The sequence below is a fragment of the Nannospalax galili genome, unplaced genomic scaffold (genome assembly GCF_000622305.1).
Source record: "Nannospalax galili isolate Female #2095 unplaced genomic scaffold, S.galili_v1.0 scaffold1028, whole genome shotgun sequence".
Classification (NCBI taxonomy): domain Eukaryota; kingdom Metazoa; phylum Chordata; class Mammalia; order Rodentia; family Spalacidae; genus Nannospalax; species Nannospalax galili.
The window spans coordinates 616,588-623,433 of record NW_008357999.1 but is presented as its reverse complement, the minus strand read 5'-3'; the positions used below and the strand labels follow the sequence as shown (position 1 = coordinate 623,433).

The window sequence follows — 6,846 nt, the reverse complement described above, 5'->3', positions numbered from 1 at the left end:
ATATGAAATACACTGTGTCTATTTAGTGGCACTCATGTGTACCTGTGGTTAGGGCTGCCCACTTGGGATTAGATAATCTCTCAGGGAGCTAGCCTTTAACTCCAGCTCTAGAGGATCCAATGCCCTCTTCTTTCTTCCAAGGGCACGTGCACACATATGGCATACACACACACACACACACACACACACACACACAAATCAGTTGGGCACATTTGTGTAGACAGGTATATTTCTGAGTTTCTGTTATCTGCAGTAGATTCATGCCTCATTTCCTAGTCTTCCAATGGCAATTCATTGAACACTGGCATTCATGGGCCAGTATCACCAGCTTGATTACTGTGGCTATATAGTAAGGCTTGAAATCAGATCAATTCCTACTGGAGTAAGGTCTAGTCTGCATCCACAACAAAGTCTTAGGGGATTTGGGGTAGAATTACAACATATATATATATATGCATGTAAATTTGGGGAGCGATATCTTTACTATACTGGGTCTTCCAACCCATGAACATAGTATGTCTGTTCATTTATTTAGTTATTCTTTGATTTCTTTTTATTGGTGTACAGTTCTCAGCATAAAAGTTCAGTACATGCTTGATTTGGCTGGCACCTATTTCAGTATGTGAATAGGTATGAATCTCATTGTGTTTCTTCTTTTTAGGTTCCCAGACTGTGGGTTTTTTTGGGGGGGGGGCTTTTTGAGACAGGGTCTCCCTGTAGCTCCAGCTGCCCGGAACCCACTCTGTAGACCAGGCTGGCCTTGAAGTCACAGAGGATCCACCTGCCTCTTCCTCCTGAGTGCTGGGATGGATTAAAGGCATACGCCACCACGCCTGGCCAGATTGTGATTTTTATCTCTAGAAGTTCAATCAAGTGATTTACATTTTTTTTTTGTAGGGCACAGGTGAAGGTACACTGGGGCTGTAGAAGAGTAACAGAAAAATAATGGAAAACCGCTTGGTGCCTGGGAATGAGAGACATCCAGTGTCAAGGCCTGGGTGCTCAGGACACATGTGCAGTCGACTATAGCTGGCCATCAAGGGAGGTGGAAAGTCCATTCTTGAGAATCAGTTCTCTCAAGTTTAGAATCTACAAATGACAGAAACCTCCCTTGTCCCCAGCATAAGGCCAACCCAGAGGCAAAACCACTGACATATACAAACTGGGACCTCAAGGGAGGGGGTTGTGGGGGATGCAGCCACTCAGAGAAGGCTAGAACTGCTGCCCAACATGGAGAAATCCTCCATCCTTTAACCTGCTCCATCATCAGCCCACCATAACTGTTAAGACCTGTGAGTGCAGACTAGGTCTTTTGCCTTGTTTTTAAGACAGGGACTTACTGCATAAGCTAATATGAGATCAGGCTGGCCTCAAGCTCAGAGAGATGTGCCTGTTTCTGCCTCCTGAGTGCTGGTTTATAGGTGTGTGCCACCAAGCCCGGACCAGGCTGTAGGTTTTTGGTTTTGTTTGTTTGTTTGTTTTTTGTTTTTTGAGACAGGGTCTCCCTGTAGCCACAGCTGTCCTGGAATTGACTATGTAGACCAGGCTGGCCTTAAACTCACAGAGATCTGCCTGCCTCTGCCTCCTGAGTGCTGGGATTAAAGCATGCACCACCACACCTGGCTTCATTTATTATTTTTATGTATATGAGTATATTACCTGCATGTCTGTTTAGTGGGGCACCCCAGGACTGACTGTTGCTATGATATGCTATAAGCAGGCCCCAGTAGTTAAAGCTAGAGGCAGTTAGCTCAAATGGGCAGTGGAAAAGTCTGTTCCAGCGGCACCAAGATGTGGGCTTGAGAATGGGTTGGCATGTGCCTGGTTGCTCCTGCTAACAGCAGATTTATAGGATCTGTGCTTTTCGCTTGGCTTGCTCTTACAGAATATAAATTGTTATCTTACAGAATAGGAATTGTTAGGGGGACTTTCCACCCCTAAACTTGGGAGGGAACTTAAACTTTTTACCCCTGGATGTGGTTATGTGGTTTTTCTGTATAAAACCTTACGCTAAAAACGGCTCAGGGCTATACTTGGGACCTGAATTCCAGTGTAATCACTGGCCAGCTATAAAAGACTTTCTTTCGGCAATTTTCCTGTGTCTGAGTGGTCTTCTCTAGTGAAACTAACCTGATAAGATTTGTAAGTGCATCTATGTCATACAGTGCCCACAGAGGTCAGAAGAGGGCATGGAATCCCCTGGAACTGGAGTTACAGGAGGTTGTTAGTTGCCATGTGGGTGCTGGGAACTGAACCCAAGTCCTCTGCGAGAGCAACCAGTGCTCTTAAACACTGTGCCTTCTTTCCAGCCCTGTTTCATGAATATCTTAATGGGAGGTTTCTGTTTTTAATTTATTTTAAAGTCTTTATTAGTTCTCTCCTTCTTGATGTGAGTTCCTTTTGCTTTTCTTTTTGTAGTTGGTAGGTAAGAGGTTAGACTCTTAAATATAGGCTTGTGTTAATTACTTTCCTCATCTCTGTGATTAACCACCTGACAAAAACAACTCAAGGGATGAAGTTAATTTTGGCTGGTGTCATGGTGGGGATGTGACAACAGCAGGAGCTCAAGGCAGCTGGTCACGAGGCATCCACAGTCAGGAAGCAGAGAGAGATGGATGCTGGTGCTCAGACCATCTTCTCCTTTTCATTCAGTCAGGACTGCAGTCTATGGAAGGGTACTGCCCATATTTAGGGTGGGGCTTCCCACCTCATTTAACCCAGTCTAGGAACTCCATCATAGACATGCCCAGAGGTTTGTTTCCATGGTGATTCTAGATCCTGTCAAGTTGGTAATTGAGATTAACCATCACAAAGCCATCCTTTTCTACTATGTGAATTTAGTGTTATAAACTTCTCTCTCAGCTTTACCCGTGTCCCAGAAATTTTTATATGTTGTGTTGTCATTCAGTTTAACATTTTTATTAATTTCTCTCCTCTCTGATTCCTGGATTGTTTAGATTATGTTGCTCGATTTCTAAGCGCTTAGAACTTGCTTGGTTCTCTTCTGTTATTGATTGATAGTTTGATTCTGTTGTGCTCAAAGAACACATTTCTTTTTTTCTTGAGATAGGGTCTCCCAGTAGCCCAAGCTGGCCTGAAACTCACTTTATAGACCAGGCTGGGCTCTGTCTGTCAGAGACCTGTCTGTCTCTGCTTCCCGTGTGCTGGAATTAAAGGTATGCACTACCATACCCGGCAGAGAAGACATTTTGTAAGATTTCATTTCTTTCCTCTTTTTTTTGAGGTTAGTTTTATGGAATAGGATGTGGTTTATTTAGAATTGGGTGTATTGTCCCTTTGGGAGGCGATGACCCAAAGGACACTGATATTCTACAGCTGGAAAGAAAGAGGTGCATGCTGTTGAGTAAGGTCCCAACGTTCTATTAACTATGGGGACACAGAGGAAAGTGTACTCTCCAGATAAGGAGATCAGAGCAAAACCAAAAAAAGCAGCCTAGGGCTGAGACTAAACTTCAATTTGGGAAAGTGCTTGCCTGGCATGTTCGAGGCTCTGAGTTAAATCCCCAGTACTACAAAAATAAAGCAGAAGCCAGAATGACATAGTGACAAAGTTAACTATGCCAAAGGGTAAGAAGGGACTGAAACATAGATCAAGAGACTTAGAGGTATGAAGCCCTGAGGTGGAGATGCTGCCTGTGTGATGTACAGTGCTGGCTCTTCCCCGGTGGTCTCCAGGAATGACAGGTCAGTTTTTCCCAGGGACTTGTACTTCTAAAGATCAGAACCTATGTTTTCTCCATCTTGTTGGAGACCTTGAACTTTTCAAGGTTAACTGAGCATCGTGGAAGACCTCAGGCAGTGACTGACCCTCTCCCTTCCCCAGATGCTGCAGGATTAAATGAAGTCAGGAGCCTCCTCCATGGAGAGACCATAGGAAGAAAAATTTCTCAATGGCCTTGAGCATTTTATTTCTCTCTGCTACAGTGGGGTTGGGGAGGCCTCAGTCATGATCTGCCCAAACGCATTGGCGGTGGCATTAGTCATAAATCGTCATCCGACGTTTATTGCTGCCAAGATCCCGGCAGATTGATTATTTTGGAAAAGGAATGAAACTGTGATGGCCAAGCCGCTGCCTCATGAAAAACCTCTTTGTCACTTGTCATCTTGACAGGAGAGGGGCTTGAATTGGAAAAGGGGGGACGGCACTATGGAGTGTGTAGATCTTGTGGGTGCCTCAGGGGACAGCAGACAAGTCCTGTGTACCATCGCTGATGAATATGTGTATGAAAGCCCATACCACCCAGCAGCTCTTTGGAAGGAATGGCAGTTCTTTATCTCATGCTTAAGGCTTCTGCATGGTGTGGCTGAGCTAATGAAAGTGAGCCAGTATCTATGCAACAGTGGGACTCGGCATTGATGGATGAGCTCCTTTGCAAATGTGGTGCTCTGATCAAGCCAGGGTCCTGCTTCCTTCCCCTGCGGTCCTTCCCTCTGTGCTGAGGCACGTACAAAACCTGGGGAGGAGTTTAGCCTCTTGTTTCCGGGGTCACTGGGTTATTGCCTTTCGGTCCAAGCGTAGTAGGGGCAGGCACTCCAGGGCAGGGAGAAGCCCCTGTTACCACAGCCTGCAGTCAATGGCGCAGTGCCCTCTTCAGTGGGCACAGACAGGCACAACGTAGATGAGATTCACTCAAAGCTGAACTCTGCTCCAGGTGGGACGAGTTACTGGCCCTCTGGGACATGGTCGCTCATCTAAGGTCAGGAGCTTGCATTGGCTAAGTGTGTTAGTCTTCTCAGAGGTCGTGACAGACACCTCTGACTAGACGACTTATACAACAGGCCTGCGTTTTCCCGCAGTTCTGGAGGCTAAAGTACAAGATGGTGCCATGGGCAGGGTTAGTTTCTTGTCTTGTTGTTTTGTTTTTTATTTGTTTAGTTAAAATTAATTTTATGCATATAAGCATTTTGCCCGCATGTATGTAAGTGCCCACAGAGGCCAGAAGGCGGCGCTGGATCCCCTGTGGGTGCTGGGCATCAAACACACAGACCTGAGGACAACCTCAGGTGTTGTTCTACAAGTGTCATCTTTTTTTTTGTAATATGATGTACTCATTTTCTGAATACACTTAAAAGGACAGTACTCCTTTCAATGCAGAGGAAAAGGACGTGTGTGTTACTCTAGCACAGAGTCAAGGCCAAGAGAGTGGGTGTTCACTGTGTAAAGGTGTCATCTTTTAAAAAATGTATTATACTTATTTTATTTTATGTGTATGAGAGTATTGCCTGCATGTATGTAAGTGCACCCATATTGTGCAATACCCTCGGAGGTCAGAACAAGGTGTTGGATTCCCTGGAACTGGAGTTACACATGGTTGCTAGCCACTGTGTGAGTGCTGGAAATTGAGCCTGGGTTCTCTGTAAGAACAGTCAGTGCTTTTAACTGCTGAGCCATCTCTCCAGCCCCCTGGAGTAAGGGCAGTTCATAGCCGCCATGTGGGTGCTGGGAATGGAACCCAGGTCCTCTGTAAGAACAGCCAGGCCCCCCCCTTTTTTAACACGCATTCTGGAGATTGAACTCAGGTCCTTATGCCTGCAAGGCAAACACTGACTGAGTTTTCTGATGGTTTCAGACAGTGGATACTTTTCTGTTAATTTCTGCTCTAGTATAGAATTATTTTCCTTGTGTGTGTGTGTGTGTGTGTGTGTGTGTGTGCGCGCGCTCCTGCGTGTGTTGCCTGAGTGTATGCAGGTGTGCGTACACATGTACCTGTGCATATAGAGACCAGAGGACAACCTCAGATGTCACATTCAGACAGAGTCTCTCATTGGCCTAGAATTCATCAAGTAGGCTCTGCTGGCCGCCCTGAGAGTCACAGGGATAATAAGCCTGTCTCTGCCTCTCCAGCGCTTAATTACAAGTACGCATCACCAAGCTTGGCTTTCTTTTACCTGGGTTCTGGGGATGAAACTCAGGTCCTTATGTTTTCAAGGCCAGCACTTTATCAACCGAACCATCTCCCCAGCCTCAGGCACTTCCATATATCTTGATGTGGGGTCTGGGAGAAGGTGGGTGAAGATACCCCCCATAAATAACTGTCAACATGGGGCCCCAGAGCAGCAACAGAAGCATCAGGAGCCTGATAAACGTTCAGAGCCTCAGGTCCCAGCCCATACCTCCTGAATCACAGACTTAGCTCAGCCCTGTTCTCTCTGACAAGCCCTGCCTCACTACCCCACTTGGGCCAACGAGATCTCAGTCAGTAAAGGTGCTTGCCACCAAACACGACAACCTCAGTTGCATTCCTGGAATCCACATGATGGAAGGAGAGAACTGACTCCCCCAAATTGTCCTACGACCTCCACAAATGTGACATGATGTGACTCCGTTTGGCATCCCCTTTGGTTTTGTATCTCTTGCAGATGCCTCTCTTGCCTCACCCTAGATGCTGGAACTCAACTCATATCAACACATGTTTTGGGAGGAGTGTCACATAGTAGTGTATGACAGGGGCACCTGACCCACTCAAGGCTGTGAGAAAGACTCCTGTGAGAATGTGAGGTGAGACTCAGAGCTGAGGGTCTGCAGGGGTTAACTCTGGATGAAGGGCAGGAACTCAGCAAGTGTCAATGCTCTGTGCTCAGAGTGGGTGGAGCAAAGAGGCCAGGCAGAAGCCCCCTGTGCCATGTGAGCCCTTCATAAGTCCTTACTAAAGTCCTGTCGTGAGCCCTAAGGGTCTCTTGCCTTTAGCCACCCATTTGGAAAGCTTGAGAGAAGCAATTGGAACAGAGTTAGGTCTCGGTTTGCCTTGGCCGGGATGGTAAAGCATACCCCTAGGTGTCTTTCACCCAGAAATGACTATTTGGCACCCAGTAGGTAAGGTAGGG

The 6,846-nt window shown here is 46.3% G+C and overlaps 1 non-coding gene across 1 annotated transcript; it reads right to left on the bottom strand.

The window, feature by feature from the left end:
* Positions 1-5,062: 5,062 nt before the first annotated feature.
* LOC115068109 lies at positions 5,063-5,183 on the bottom strand. The gene has a single exon (XR_003847484.1). It is a non-coding gene; the product is annotated as a small nucleolar RNA SNORA22 (small nucleolar RNA).
* Between the last annotated feature and the right edge of the window lie 1,663 nt (positions 5,184-6,846).